Genomic DNA, 16,069 nt, shown 5'->3' with positions numbered 1-16,069 from the left:
GGATTGGGTGTTTAAACAAATTTTCTGTAACTTAATAAAACTTTAAATAAAACTTAACAAATCAAATTAAAATTGTGTTGGCCGGGTTGATGATGCACTCCAGTCCCCGCAGCACCCACCGGTCGCGGAAATACGCGAAAGAGAGGCCCTCTTTTGTAAGACCAAAATAAATTAAACAAATAAACTGTAACTAAAACTCCAATAAATCATTAAATAAAGCTTAACAAATCAAATTAAAATTTGGTCGTTTAAACCAATTATGCACTCCAGTCCCCGCGGCGCCCACCGGTCACGAAAGTGCTCGAGCGCGCCGGCGGACACCGCGTGCTCCATCTCCAGGGCCACCCGGGCGCGAACATGGCCGCGGAAGCGAGGCAGGCAATCTGCCTGAACGACCCCCTCTGCGATCAGTGTAAGTTAATGGGATCCCCTAGTGTGAGCTGCTGTGATGTCAACAAGCTCTCTAAGCAGCCAATCACAATGCAGAATTCTCACAGACCAGGAACCAGGAAGTGAAGGAGCTTTTTTTAATTCTAACTTTTTAAAAATATTATAGAGAGCAAAAAAAATTGGGCCTCTCACATGAGGAAAAGGTAAACCTGAACTAAAGATGAACAAACTTTAAAATTTTCAATTTCTATTATTAAAATAGATAAATTTGACACTCCACAAAATTTAAATTAGTTTTTCAGGAACATAACGTTTGTTAGGCAGCCAATACATTGTTAAAACCCCAGTTACACCTAATCCAAAAGGGTCTAACTTTTAATGGGTATTACCACGGAAAAGCTGAGGTTTTCGTCATTTTCACTGATTGCCGGCTATGGGGGCAGGGGTCGCAGCGCAGCCAGTGTCGGAGCAGTGAATGACTGATCGCAACTTCAGGATTTCTCTATTAGGACGCGCATGCGCTAAATCCTGAAGTTGCGGACGATTTCAAAGGGGTAATAACAGCGAATACTGTTCGTTCACTTGTTGTCCACCGCAAATTCCAGGCCCTTGTGTTTTAACACAAACTCGAATTGCTTACGGTCTGTCCTCTTCCAATCCACAGCAGCTCCAGCACGTGCTGTAACTGCTCCTGGCTTAAAACCAGAAAATGCTGGAGAAACTCAGCAGGTCAGGCAGCATCTGTGAAGAGAGAAAGAGTTAACGTTTCAGGTCGATGACCTTTCATCAGAACTGGAAAAAAAGCAGGAAATGGAACAGATTTTTAAGCAAGTGAAGAGGCTGGGAAAGGGGGAGGGGATGAAAGAACAAAAGGGAAGGTCTGTGATAGGATGGAAGGCAGGATGTAAGAAATAGCTGTTAGATTCAAAGATGGGTTTTAATTCTTAGAACAGAGACTGACAACAAGCAAACGGGAACAGAGAGCAGAAATGCCAGCAAGGTCGAATATCAAGCATCAAAAGACAAATAGAAGTGATAAGGGAATTGTAAAATGCAAAACATCACAAGGTGGTGGGATAATAGACAAAAATGGAGCCGAAAAGTCATAAAATGTCCTTAAAGAAACATAACAAAACATTCCTCAGAAAGATACGAGGGAGGCTTCATCAGCCATGGCGAAAGAGACGGCGAGGGATGCCTTCCCGCTTCACAATTGGACAATAGGATGGGGGATCAAATGATTGACACCAGGTGATTACCAGCCCACCGAAATAACTATAAATATAGACGACCGAGAGAGGAAATCAGGCAGTCAGGGGCGAAGGCTTCCCTGAGGTGGCTACGGCCTAACACCTTGGTCAAGTTTAGCCTCTGAGGTGGCTGATGGCCTAACACCTCCAGCAGCTTGAGAGATGACCCAACGGAAGTGACCACTGCAGCAGACTGCAGGAATCCACCCAATCCGAGACCACCGTACTGCCTCCCCGTCCGTCTGGTCGTGTCATTCCGATTCGGGAGTCGTAGATCGCTCCTACTGTCACGGGTTGTATGTCTATTATACTCGGCTTAAACCATATGTAATATCTGATTATGCCTTAAAACTGTAGCTCTTTAATAAAAGCCTTACAACTTCTAAAGCCCTGTTGGGTAATCTGTGTGAGCCTGTGATCCTGATCTTACAGGAGAGATTAAGAGACATTAAGAGATATTCAAGGCAAAAGGAGATGGTAATGGGACAGGTTAAGAAACAAAGGATGGCTCTAGATGAAGTGTAAATTGCGCTGGCAGAATGAAAGACAGCTGCCATGTGGGGGAGAAGAAAAAAAGACACAGACAAAAAGAGTGGATAAAAAAAAAATATATATATCCTATATATATGATAGGGGCCGAGGTTATGATCTGAAATTGTTGAACTCCATGTTGAGTCCGGAAGGCTGTAAAGTGCCTAATCGAAAGATGAGGTGCTGTTCCTCGAGCTTACGCTGAGTTTCCATGAAACAATGCAAGAGGCCGAGGACGGTGAGGTCTGAGTGGGAGTGGAGCGATGAATTAAAGTGACAGGCGACCGGAAGCTCGGGGTCCCCCTTACAGACTGAACGGGGGTGTTCTGCAAAGCGATCACCCAATCTGCGTTTGGTCTCCCCAATGTAGAGGAGATCACATCGTGAGCAGCGAATACAGTATACTAAATTGCGAGAAGTACAAGTAAATCGCTGTTTCACCTGGAAGGGGTGTTTGGGGCCCTGGACAGTGGGAAGGGGGGAGGTATAAGAGCATATGTTGCAACTCCTGTGCTTGAACGGGAAGGTGCCGGGCGAAGGGGAAGCTCCTGGCTTGCGCGCTCGGCACACCCCGACAGCAGCTCCCTCCAATACAAACTTCTAGAGGTGCGGCTAGCAGCTGCAGCACTAGGGACGAACAGCTGATTGGCTGCAACACCATTTAGAAATGTCAGCCCAGCAAACTTTGACTCTCTCCATCTAATTAAAATAACAGGCAACAAAAGGTAAGTCAACTCCGACCAAATTTTTCTCCTGAGTTGCCAGCGGCAGTGCTTGGGAGGACAACGGCCAAATTCAGTAGACTCCTGGCGAAAGCACGAAGGTTGGGAACCCTAGTCTTGAGTTGCACACAGATTGGCAAAAACCCTTGGAGAAATGGCAGTGCTTTACTCCGTTTCTCCGGGGTTTCCACTGATTTTCCGTTGACGTTACGCTGGGAGATCAGGTAAACCCCCACAGAAATTTCACTTTGTTCTGTTTTTAGTTCATCACTAAATATTTCTAATGTGCTCAATAACAAAGAACGCTCCCTGCGAATTGGATTATGTATTCATAAATGCAATTAGCATTGCCAAAGGTTTCAGACAGAAGCACCCATTGCTATAATAAGCTCACTAAATTAGCACAAGCTCTTGTATTCTCTTGGGCTTCAAATAGTAGAAGAATAAATGCTCTGAGATGAGGGGATTGACTTATGAAGAAAGGTTGAGCAGGTTGGGCCTATACTGATTGGAATTTAGAAGAATGAGAGGTGATCTTATTGAAACATATGATACTGCTCGACAAGGTAGATGCAGAGAGGATGTTTCCCCTCATGGGGAAATCTAGAACTCGGGGGCATAGTTTCAGAATAAAGGGTCATCCTTTTAGATCTGAGATGAGGAGGAATTTCTTCTCTCAGATGGTCATAAATCTGTGGAATTCTCTGCCCCAGAGAGCCGTGGAGGCTGGGTCATTAAATACATTTAAGGTGAAGATAGACAGATTTTTGCAAGATAAGGGAGTGAAGTGTTATGGGGAGCGGGCAGGGAAGTGGCTTTGAGCTCAAGATCAGCCATGATCTTATTGAATGGCGGAGCAGGCTCGAGGGGCCGAGTGGCCTATTCCTGCTCCTATTTCTTATGTTCTTATGTTCTATCAGACTTCGATTTATTAAACACCAACAGCTAGCATTTATATAGCATCTTTAACATAGTAAAACATCCCAGAAGTGTAATCAGACAAAAATCAACACCATGCCAAAGAAGGAAATATTCAGAGGGGTGACCGAAACCTGGTCAAAGAGGTGTATTTAAAGGAGGGTCTTAAAATAGGAGAGGGAGGTGCAGAAACAGAGAGGTTTAGGGAGGGAATTCAAGAGCTTAGCTTCTAGACGTCCCAAGGCACTTCACAGAAGTGTATTCAGACAAAATTGACATTGAGCAAAATAAAGAGATATTAGATGGGGTGATAAAAGCTTGGTCAAAGAGATGAGTTTTAAGGAGGATCTTAAAGAAGCAGAGTGAGGTGAAGAGATTTAGAAAGGGAATTTCCAGAGCTTACTGCCTAGACAGCTGAAGGCACGGCTGCCAATGTTGGGGCACAGGGAGTGAAGGATGCACAAGAGGCCAAAGTTGGTTAAATGCAGAGTTCTTGATGGTTGTAAGGCTGGAGATGATTACAGAGATAGGGAGGATCAAGGTCATGAAGGGACGGAATCACAAGGATGAGAATTTTAAATTTGAAGGAGCCAATGTATGTCAGAGAGTACAGGGCTGATGAGTGAGTGGGACTTATTGTGGGATAGGATATGGGCAGCATGAGCTGAAGTTTATGGAGGGTGAAGGTTGGGAGGGAATTCAAGAATTCAGGCAGGAGAGCATTGGAATAGTCGAGTCTGGAGGTGACAAAGGCATGAATGAGTTTCATCAGCAAATGGGTTGAGGGCAGGTGCGAAGACCGGTGATACTGCGAAGGTGTAAGTAATTGGTCTTTGTAATGGAGAAGATACGGGATCGGAAGCTCAGCTCGGGATCAAATAGGACACTAAGGTTACAAACAGTCTGGTTCAACCTGAGACAATGGCTTCCCAATGTTTGACTGAATGAAATTGCGCCTCTATCAGAACTGGATATCGGACAAGCAGTCTGAGAACACAGAGGCAGTGGAAGGCTCGAGAGAGAGAGAGATGGTGGAGAGATAAAGCTGGATGTCATCAGGGTACTTGTGGAATCTGAACCCATGGGCTAGATTTTCGGGGAGTCATCAGGCGGGGTTTCAGGCGTGTGGGGGTGGAAAATCCCGAATTTGGGGGTCCTGCCACCATCCCGCCAAAACCCCGCCCCATGTAAGTTTCAGGGGCGGCGGGTACCCGCCCCGCACTGGGACCCGCCGAAACCAGGCGGGAAGGGATTAGTGCCAATTAACTGCCTGTTAACAGGTAGTTAACAGGCAGTTTTTAGCCTAATCCCTATTTTGAGGGGTTTTGTATGGGTTTCCTGATGGCTCCAAACCACGCCAGGTAGAGCAGGCGGGCCGTCGGGTTGGAGGGGTCGCGATGTCAGCGCTCAGGTGAGTGATGGGTGCATGAGTGCAAAGGTAAGTGTGTTTGGTGTGTCTAAAGTGTGTAAAGAACTTTTACTTACCTGTACTTACCTTAGCAGCCTTTCTTCCTGTAGCCGTCGGGAGTGCATCACTCAGCCGGAACTGAAAGCTGAACGGCTGCGATCTGTCAAAAGTGACAGCCTTCAGCTTTGCGTGTCGGTGAGAGTTCTAACTGAGTCTGTGCAGAATGACTCAGCTTAGAACTCAGAGTGTCAGTGTTTGGCAGCTTCAAACAGCTGTGAAACACTGATATTTCATCTGTGAAGAACTCTTGACAGATGAAATTGCAGTCTGTGACGTCACCTGTTGCCAGGTGGCCCTTAATTGGCCTGCTGAGCCTGCTGGGCGGGCTCAACAAGGTCAATCAAGGGAAAATCGCGCGGATTGGCCGGACGTCGAAGTAGGCGGGTCAAAAACCCGAAAGGGGAAGTCCCGCCTTCTTCCCGACAGGTTTGGCAAAATCTACCCCCATGTCTTTGGATGATGTCATCAAGAGGCAGCATGTAGATGAGGATGAGGAGGGGGCTAATGATAGATCCTTGGGGGGCTCCAAAGGTAACGGCTCTAGCTATGATTGGATAGGTAAGAATGGAGCCAAGGAAGGGCAGTCTCATTCAACCGGACAATGGAGGAGAGGCATTGGAGGAGAATGGTGTGGCCGACCATGGTGTGTGACATTTGTGATTTTGATTAGGACTGTTTCAGTACTGGGGCAGGGTCGAAAACCTGATGGGATGGTTCAAACATGAAGTTGTAGAAAAGATGGGGATGGATTTTGGGAAGCACATTCAAGGACTTTGGAGAGGAAATGAAGGTTGGAGATGGGATGGTAGTTTGCAAGGACAGAGGAGACAAGGGTAAGTTCCTTGGGGAGGAGGATGATAATGGTGGCTTTGAAAAGGAGGGGGACAGTACCTACGGAGAGGGAATCATTTGCAATGTCAGCGAGCATGGGATCCAGGAAGGGAAGTTGGGTGGTCAGCGGTTTAGTGGGAATAGAGTCAATTGCAAAATGTCCAAGAACTTCTCAAATACAGTGAAAAATTCAGAAATGCACAAAAAAAGGCTGTAATTGAAGTTCTGTGAATCAGTATTTTTAAACGATTATGAAACCTATGTTTTCATGAACATATTAACAAGTGTAAAACCACAAAAGAAAAAAAAGTATTTTTTTTCAAGAAAATATAAACTGCTTAAAGAAAACAAGAGGGAAGTTGGTAAGTTTGACATCAATAAGCCAGTTTCATGTGGAGGAAAACTTGAGCCAAACGTCAGCAGCCCTTCCAGCAAACTCCCAGGGTAACTTCGGTGGGAGTGCACAGGAAAGGAATGGCAATTAATCTGGGAGTTGGATACATTGGATCCCAATCTATTGTTGGAGTACCTGGCATAGCTTTTTGGGACTAGAGGTGATTGGCACAAGAGGGGCAGGGGTGGGGCCTGGGCCAGGGATGGGGACTTCCTATGTCAGGAGTTTCTGGATTATTCTAATACACTCCTGGCTGGCCTCCCATGTTCTACCCTACGTAAACTTGAGGTCATCCAAAATCTGTTGCCTGTGTCCTAACTCGCACCAAGTCCCGTTCACCTATCACCCCTGTGCTCGCTGACCTACGTTGGCTCACGGTTTAGCAACGCCTTCATTTTAAAATTCTCATCCTTGTTTGGAAATCCCTCCATGGCCTTGTCCCTTCCTATCTCTGTAATCTCCTCCAGCCCCACAACCTCCCGAGATATCTACGCTCCTCTAATTCTGGCCTCTTGAGAATCCTTGATTTTAATCGCTCAACCATTGGTGGCCGTCCCTTCAGCTGCCTAGGCCCTAATCTCTGGAATTTCCTCCCTAAATGTCTCCGCCTCTCTAGCTCTCTTTCCTCCTTTAAGACGATCCTTAAAACCTACTTCATCATCTGCTCTAATTTCTCCTTATGTGGCTCGGTGTCAAATTTTGTTTTATAGCATTCCTGTGAAGTGCCTTGGGATGTTTTACTACGTTAAAGGCGCTATATAAATATATAAGTTGTTTTTGTGTTCCTGGTGCTCAGAGGGACCCAGCGTAGATGAGAACTGGAGAGACTAAGTGTACTGTTAGAAATTAGGGGTACTTAAAATGTATATGGTTATGTGAATGAAAATGTGACATGAATAATACTGAGTTTAAATGATTGTATTAGAGCTTGAGACAAGTAAGGGGTTAATGAATAAGTTGTGTTTTACTAGAACTAATTAAGTTTCGTTTTCCTGGAATCTTGTATTAGAGCTTGAGATAAAGGGAGAACGATTGGGTTGCTTTGCGCCTCCTGTTAGCACCCCGGGAGGACGCTAATGGGGCGCAAAGCCCCTAGCACCTGGGCGCAGCGCCGCTAACGCCTCCCGTGAAAATCAGCGGGAGGTTAGTGGCGGTGGTAGCCAGTAGTGCCCTGCTCACGCCCCGGCCACAAACTTCAGTTGCGCCCCCTAACCTACCGCCAGACGATATGTCCGACAGGGTCAGGGTGGTGTTTTTGCGGCCACGGCAGCACAAATTAAAGGGCCGGTGCCGGGCGGCCAGTTTGATTTGGGCTACCTGCCAGCACCTGCCCCCTTTCGCTTCCTCATCTGGGGTGCCAGCCGTGATTGGTCTGCCCGGTACTCCTCTTGAGTGCCAGACTGTTTTCCCAGCAACCAGCTCTCCAGTGGCCCAGTAGGGCCCCGGTGTGCGCTGCGCTAGGCCTCTCCCCTTTAATCAGGGAAGGGACGCCTGTAATATCGTGGCGACGCGCGTGGCGCTGATTCACATAGCACCATGATATTGAATGGTAGCGCCCCAGGAAGGAGGGGTAGCACTTCCAGTAACGCCCCGCCTCCTGCTTGTAGCGTTACCACTCAATTTACGGCGCAGGGGCGCTAACTTTTTCGGGGTGCTAAAAATAGGAAGATGCAGAGAAACTCCGGTATGATTTGGACAGGTTGGGTGATTGGGCAGATGCATGACAAATGCAGTATAATGTGGATAAATGCGAGGTTATCCACTTTGGTGGTGAATGGGGTTAAAATTAACCCTCTCAGAATAACAACTTTCTTTTATGAAAAAGACTTTCTCATGTGAAAAAGACTTTCGTGCTCCTTTCGCTAGTTTTGCACAAAGGACAGTGTGTAGAGAAACTTTGCAAAACAGAGATAAGACGCAGCTGTGGGACAAGACAGAATGTGTGTTAAGCGATAAGAAATGTGCTGCTTTAGCTAAAAATTGTAGACACAGCAGAATATAGGGGTCATGGGAATTTGACCTGTGACCAAAGGCATAGTAAGATGTAACTAACCTTTACTAATACTGAAAAGAATCCATAGGTGATCAGGTGATTATTGTAATACAATGTGATCAGGTGATTATTGTAATACAATGTGATTGGATGAAAATAGAATAAAAAGCTGTACCAACCAAGAGAGAACGAGAAGGTGCTCGCACAGACCGCGGGGTCTGAGACGCTTCTCCCAGCGCTCTGATAATAAACTGTACCTTTTTACTTTTACACGGTTTAGATGTGAATTTATTTTCACCACAACAGTGGCAAAAACAGGAAGGCAGATTATTATCTGAACGGCAATAGATTGGGAGAAGGGGAAGTGCAACGAGACCTGGGTGTCCTTGTGCACCAGTCGCTGAAGGTAAGCATGCAGGTGCAGCAGGCGGTTAAGAAGGGAAATGGTATGTTGGCCTTCATAGCGAGAGGATTCGAGTACAGGAACAAGGATGTCTTGCTGCATTTGTACAGGGCCTTGGTGAGACCACACCTTGAGTATTGTGTGCAGTTTTGGTCACCTTATCTGAGGAAGGATGTTCTTGCCATGGAGAGAGTGCAGCGAAGATTCACCAGACTGATACCTGAGATGGCAGGAATGACGTATGAGAAGAGATTGGATCGATTAGGCTTATATTCACTAGAGTTTAGAAGAATGAGAGGGGATCTCATTGTAACTTACAAAATTCTAACAGGACTAGACAGACTAGATGCAGGAAGGATGTTTCCGATGGCGGGAGAGTCCAGAACCAGGGGTCACAGTCTAAGGATAAGGGGTAAGCCATTTAGGACTGAGATGAGGAGGAATTTCTTCACCCAGAGAGTGGTGAACCTGTGGAAATCTCTACCACACAAGGCAGTTGAGGCCAATTCATTAAATATATTCAAGAAGGAGTTAGATATATTTCTTAAGGCTAAAGGGATCAAAGGATATGGGGAGAAAGCAGGGACAGGATACTGAATTTGGATGATCAGCCATAATCTCATTGCATGGCGGAACAGGCTCGAGGGGCCGAATGGCCTACTCCTGCTCCTGCATCCCGGTGAAGTTAGCGCCCCAAAGGGGGTGCGACCGAATTTTTCCCCCAAAGTGTCTTCAGACTAGCATTAGATTAGATGGACAGATGCCATGTTTATAGTCCCCTGCGGATGTTATAGCATTCCAATAGTGGCAGTCACATATGGCCTTGCTACCCAGGCTAGCTGTCTGCTGTTTGTGTGCTAGGAAGGCCGTGGACTGTATCTTTAATTTGGCCATATGATTCTCCCATTACTGCTAACAGAACTGCTTGCAATGATGTGTAGAAGTTAATTAAGTATAAGAACATAGAATAGAAGGAATTTATGGGAGTTAATGTATCATCTCGGGATAGAAATATATCTGTTAGGTTAGGAGAAAATAGTTAGAATAGCGGCTGGCTGAGTAGGCAGCTCTAGCATAGGCCTCTGATTAAAAGGGTCCAAGGCCAAGTCCGGTACGCACAAGGAGGACAAGGATGGGAGAGATAAGAGGAATTCAGATGGATGGGCCTTCAGAATGTATAAACAGGAAAGACAGGTGAGGGAACACAGGTGGCTCAGCTGCACAAGGGGGGAGGAGTATGAGTGGAAGGGCAATAGTGGTAGGAGACTCAATAGTGAGGGGCGCAGACAGGCGTTTCTGTGGCTGCAGACGTGACTCCAGGATGGTATGTTGCCTCCCTGATGCCAGGGTCAAGGATGTCACTGAACGGCTGCAGGGCATTCTGAAGGGGGAGGGCGAACAGTCAGAGGTCGTGGTTCACATTGGTACCAATGATATAGGTAGAAAGAGGGATGAGGTCCTGCAACAAGAATTTAGGGAGCTAGGTAGCAGATTAAAAAGTAGGACCTCAAAGGTTGTAATCTCTGGATTACTCCCGGTGCCACGTGCTAGTGAATATAGGAATAGGAGGATAGAGCAGATGAATGCGTGGCTAAAGAGTTGGTGCAGGAGGGAGGGCTTTAGTTTCCTGGATCACTGGGTCTGTTTCTGGGGAAGGTGGGACCTGTACAAGTCGGACAGGTTGCACCTGAACCGGAATGGGACCAACATCTTTGCGGGGAGGTTTGCTAGTACTGTTGGGGGGGTTTAAACTAACTTGGCAGGGGGATGGGATACGGAGTGGAGCTATAGTAGGGGGTGATGCACAGCCAAATATAGAGGAAAAAACAAGTCAGTCTGGAAGGCAGAACAAATATGTAATGGCACAAGGGAGTATAGATATGTGAAGAGAAAAAGATTGGTGAAGTCAAGCGTAGGTCCCTTGCAGTCGGAATCATGGGAATTTATAATGGGGAACAAAGAAATGCCAGACCAATTAAATACATACTTTGGTTCTGTCTTCACAAAGGAGGACACAAATAACCTCCCAGAGATGTCGGGGAACATACGGTCTGATGAAAGGGAGGAACTGAAAGAAATCAGTATTTGTAGGGAAATGGCGTTAAGGAAGTTGATGGGATTGAAGGCCGATAAATTCCCAGGGCCTGATAATCTACATCCCAGGGTACTTAAGGAAGTGGCCCTAGAAATAGTAGATGCATTGCTGATCATCTTCCAACATTTGATAGACTCTGGAACAGTTCCCATGGATTGGAGGGTAGCTAATGTTACCCCACTATTCAAAAAATGTGGTAGAGAGAAAACGGGGAATTATAGACCGGTAAGCCTGACATCGGTAGTGGGGAAAATGCTAGAGTCCATTATAAAAGATGTAATAGCAGAGCACTTGGAAAACTGTGACAAGATTGGACAAAGTCAACATGGATTTACAAAAGTTAAATCGTGCTTGACTAATCTACTGGAATTTTTTGAGGATGTAACTTGTAAAATAGATAAGGGATGTGGTGTATTTGGACTTTCAGAAGGCTTTCGATAAGGTCCCGCATAAGAGATTAGCATGTAAAGTTAAAGCACATGGGATTGGGGGTAAGGTACTGACTTGGATAGAGAACTGATTGGCAGACAGGAAGCAAAGAGTTGGAATAAACGGGTCTTTTTCTGAGTGGCAGGCAGTGACTAGTGGGGTACCGCAGGGATCGGTGCTAGGACCCCAGCTATTCACAATATATATTAATGATCTAAACGAGGGGATTAGATGTAATATCTCAAGTTTGCAGATGACACAAAGCTGGGTGGGCGTGTGTGCTGTGAGGAGGATGCCGAGAAACTCCAGTATGATTTGGACAGGTTGGGTGATTGGGCAGATGCAGTACAATGTGGATAAATGCGAGGTTATCCACTTTGGTGGCAAAAACAGGAAGGTAGCTTATTATCTGAATGGCAATAGATTGGGAGAAGGGGAAGTGCAACGAGACCTGGGTGTCCTTGTGCACCAGTCGCTGAAGGTAAGTACGCAGGTGCAGCAGGCAGTTAAGAAGGCAAATGGTATGTTGGCCTTCATAGCGAGAGGATTCAAGTACAGTAGCAAGGATGTCTTGCTGCAGTTGTACAGGGCCTTGGTGAGACCACACCTTGAGTATTGTGTGCAGTTTTGGTCGCCTTATCTGAGGAAGGATGTTCTTGTCATGGAGGGAGTGCAGCGAAGATTCACCAGACTGATACCTGGGATGGCAGGAATTACATACAAGGAGAGATTGGGTTGATTGGGCTTGTATTCGCTGGAGTTTAGAAGAATGAGAGGGGATCTCATTGAAACTTATAAAATTCTAACAGGACTAGACAGGCTAGATGCAGGAAGGATGTTCCCGATGGCGGGGGAGTCCAGAACCAGGGGTCACAGTCTAAAGATAAGGGGTAAGCCATTTAGGACAGAGATGAGGAGGAATTTCTTCACCCAGAGAGTGGTGAACCTGTGGAATTCTCTACCACAGCAGACAGTTGAGGCCAATTCATTAAATGCATTCAAGAAGGAGTTGGATATATTTCTTAAGGCTAAAGGGATCAAGGGATATGGGGAGAAAGCAGGGACAGGGTACTGAATTTGGATGATCAGCCATGATCTCATTAAATGGCAGAGCAGGCTCGAGGGGCCGAATGGCCTACTCCTGTTCCTATCTTCTATGTTTCTATGTAAGGGAGTATGGCAAGGCTGGATGGCATTTATTTTAATGCAAGGAGTCTTATGAGTAAGGCAGATGAATTGAAGGTGTTGATGAACACATGGGAGTATGATATTGTTGCTATCACAGAGACATGGTTGAGTGAGGGGCAGAACTGGCAGCTCAATATTCTGAGGTATAGAATCTTCAGGCGAGACAGAGGGGGTGTAAAAGAGGAGGGGGTGTCGCAATATCAATCAAGGAGGAAATTAAAAACCAGAGCGTGTCAGGAAGGGGCAGAAGGTATGGAGTAAAAGGTAAAGTAATAAAAAGGGCAAAAGCAGGAACTAAATGTCACAAAACATATTTGAAAGTTCTCTATCTGAATGCACGTAGCATTCGTAACAAAATAGACGAGTTAATGGCACAAATAACTACATATGGGTATGATCTTGTGGCCATTACAGAAACATGGCTGCAGGGTGACAATGCCTGGGAATTAAACATACCAGGTTATTTAACGATCAGGAAGGACAGGCAGGAAGGAAGGGGAGGTGGGGTGGCTATGTTAATAAAGGAAGGAATCACTGTAATACAGAGAAATGATATTGGGTCAAAAGATCAGGATAATGAAACAGTTTGGGTGGAGGTAAGGAATAATAAGGGGAAAAAAACACTAGTGGGCGTAGTCTATAGGCCTCCGAACAGTGGCAACTCTGTTGGACGGAGTATCAATCAGGAAATAGTTGAGGCTTGTAATAAGGGAACATCTATAATTATGGGGGATTTTAACTATCATATTAATTGGACAAATCAAATTGGGCAGGGCTGCCTTGACGATTAGTTCATTGAGCGTATTAGGGATGGGTTTCTTGAGCAGTATGTAACTGAACCGACCAGGGGGCAAGCAACCTTAGATCTGGTCCTGTGTAACGAGACAGGATTAATTAAAAATGTCCTAGTAAAGGATCCCCTTGGAATGAGTGACCATAACATGGTTGAATTCCATATTCAATTAGAGGGTGAGAAGGTTGGATCTCAAACAAGCGTGCTAAGCTTGAATAAAGGAGACTATGAAGGTATGAGAGCGGAATTGAGTAGAGTGGATTGGGAAAATAGATTAAAGGGTAAGACGATACATGATCAGTGGTGTACATTTAAGGAGTTATTTTACAACTTCCAAAAAAATATATTCCACTGAGAAGAAAAGGGTGTAAAAGAAAAGACAGCCATCCGTGGCTAAGTAAAGAAATTAAGGATAGTATTCGACTAAAAACAAGGGCATATAAGGTAACCAAATCTAGTGGGAGGATAGAGGATTGGGAAAACTTTAAAAGACAGCAAAAAATAACAAAAAGATTGATTAAGAAAGGGAAGATAGATTATGAAAGTAAATTAGCAAAAAATATAAAAACAGATAGTAAGATTTTTTATAGTTATATAAAAAGAAAAAGGGTGGCTAAAGTAAATGTTGGTCCCTTAGAGGATGAGACCGAGAAATTAATGGTGGGAAATATGGAGATGGCAAAAACACTGAATGAATATTTTATATCAGTCTTTACAGTAGAAGACACTAAGAATATCCCAACACTGGACAAACAGGGGGCTAAAGGGGGGGAGGAGCTATACACGATCAAAATCACTAAGAAAGTGGTACTCGGTAAAATAATGGAACTCAAGGCGGATAAATCACCTGGACCTGATGGCTTACATCCTAGGGTCTTGAGGGAAGTGGCGGTAGGGATTGTGGATGCATTGGTAATAATTTTCCAAAACTCCCTGGACTCGGCAAAGGTCCCGGCAGACTAGAAAACTGCTAATGTAACACCCTTATTTAAAAAGGGCAGTAGACAGAAGGCTGGAAACTATAGACCGGTTAGCCTAACATCTGTGGTAGGTAAAATTTTGGAGTCCATTATTAAGGAGACAGTAACAGGACATTTGGATAATCATAATTTAATAGGACAAAGTCAGCATGGTTTTATGAAGGGGAAGTCATGTTTGACAAATTTGCTGGAGTTCTTTGAGGAAGTAACGTATAGGGTGGATAAAGGGGAACCAGTGAACGTAGTGTATTTAGACTTCCAAAAGGCATTTGACAAGGTGCCACACAAAAGATTATTGCTTAAGATAAAAAATCACGGGATTGGGGGTAATATTCTGGCATGGATAGAGGATTGGCTATCTAACAGAAGGCAGAGAGTTGGGATAAATGATTCATTCTCAGACTGGCAATCAGTAACTAGTGGTGTTCCGCAGGGGTCAGTGCTGGGTCCCCAACTCTTTACAATCTATACTAACGATTTGGAGGAGGGGACCGAGTGTAACATATCAAAGTTTGCAGATGATACTAAAGATGGGAGGGAAAGTAGTGAGTGAGGAGGACATAAAAAACCTGCAAGGGGACATCGACAGGCTAAGTAAGTGGGCAGAGATTTGGCAGGTGGAATACAATACTGGAAAGTGTGAGGTTATGCACTTTGGCAGGAAAAATCGTAGAGCAAGTTATTATCTTAATGGCAAGAAACTGGAAAGTACTGAAGTACAAAGGGATCTGGGGGTCCTGGTGCACGAAACTCAAAAGGTTAGTATGCAGGTGCAGCAAGTGATTAAGAAGGCCAATGGAATGTTGGCTTTCATTGCTAGGGGGATAGAATATAAAAATAGGGAGGTATTGCTTCAGTTGTACAAGGTATTGGTGAGACCGCACCTGGAATACTGCGTACAGTTTTGGTGTCCATACTTAAGAAAGGACATACTTGCTCTCGAGTCAGTACAAAGAAGGTTCACTCGGTTAATCCCGGGGATGAGGGGATGGACATATGAGGAGAGGTTGAGTAGATTGCGACTCTACTCATTGGAGTTCAGAAGAATGAGAGGCAATCTTATTGAAACATATAAGATTGTGAAGGGGTTGGATCGGGTGGATGCGGGGAAGATGTTCCCGATGATGGGTGAAACTAGAACTAGGGGGCATAGTCTTAGAATAAGGGGCTGCTCTTTCAAAAGTGAGATGAGGAGGAACTACTTCACTCAGAGGGTGGTAGGTCCATGGAATATGCTGCCCCAAAAAGCTGTAGAAGCTACATCATTACATAAATTTAAAACAGAAATAGACAGTTTCCTAGAAGTAAAGGGAATTAAGGGTTACGGGGAGCGGGCAGGAATTTGGACATGAGTCTAGGTTCGGATTGGTCATGGCCCTGTGGGTAGCGGAGCGGGCCCAGGGGCCGTGTAGCCTGATCCTGCTCCTATTTCGTGTGTCTAATTCTGTTAGATTCAGGAGATGGTTCTGTGATAGTGGATTGGCGGTTAGGATCAGATCAGCCATGATCTTATTGAATGGCGGAGCAGGCTCGAGGGGCCGATTGGCCTACTCCTGCTCATATTTCTTATGTTCTTATGTTCTTATAAGTCAATTACTGCAGTAAGGAGGGATGATACCTTAGCAGGTTCCTCTAATGAGGTCATATGGGTAGAACTTAAAAACAAAAAGGGGGCAAGCACTTT

The sequence above is a fragment of the Somniosus microcephalus genome, chromosome 6 (genome assembly GCF_052327205.1).
Source record: "Somniosus microcephalus isolate GS21.2 chromosome 6, FLI_Smic_1.0, whole genome shotgun sequence".
Lineage (NCBI taxonomy): Eukaryota > Metazoa > Chordata > Chondrichthyes > Squaliformes > Somniosidae > Somniosus > Somniosus microcephalus.
This window is presented reverse-complemented; position numbering follows the sequence as displayed.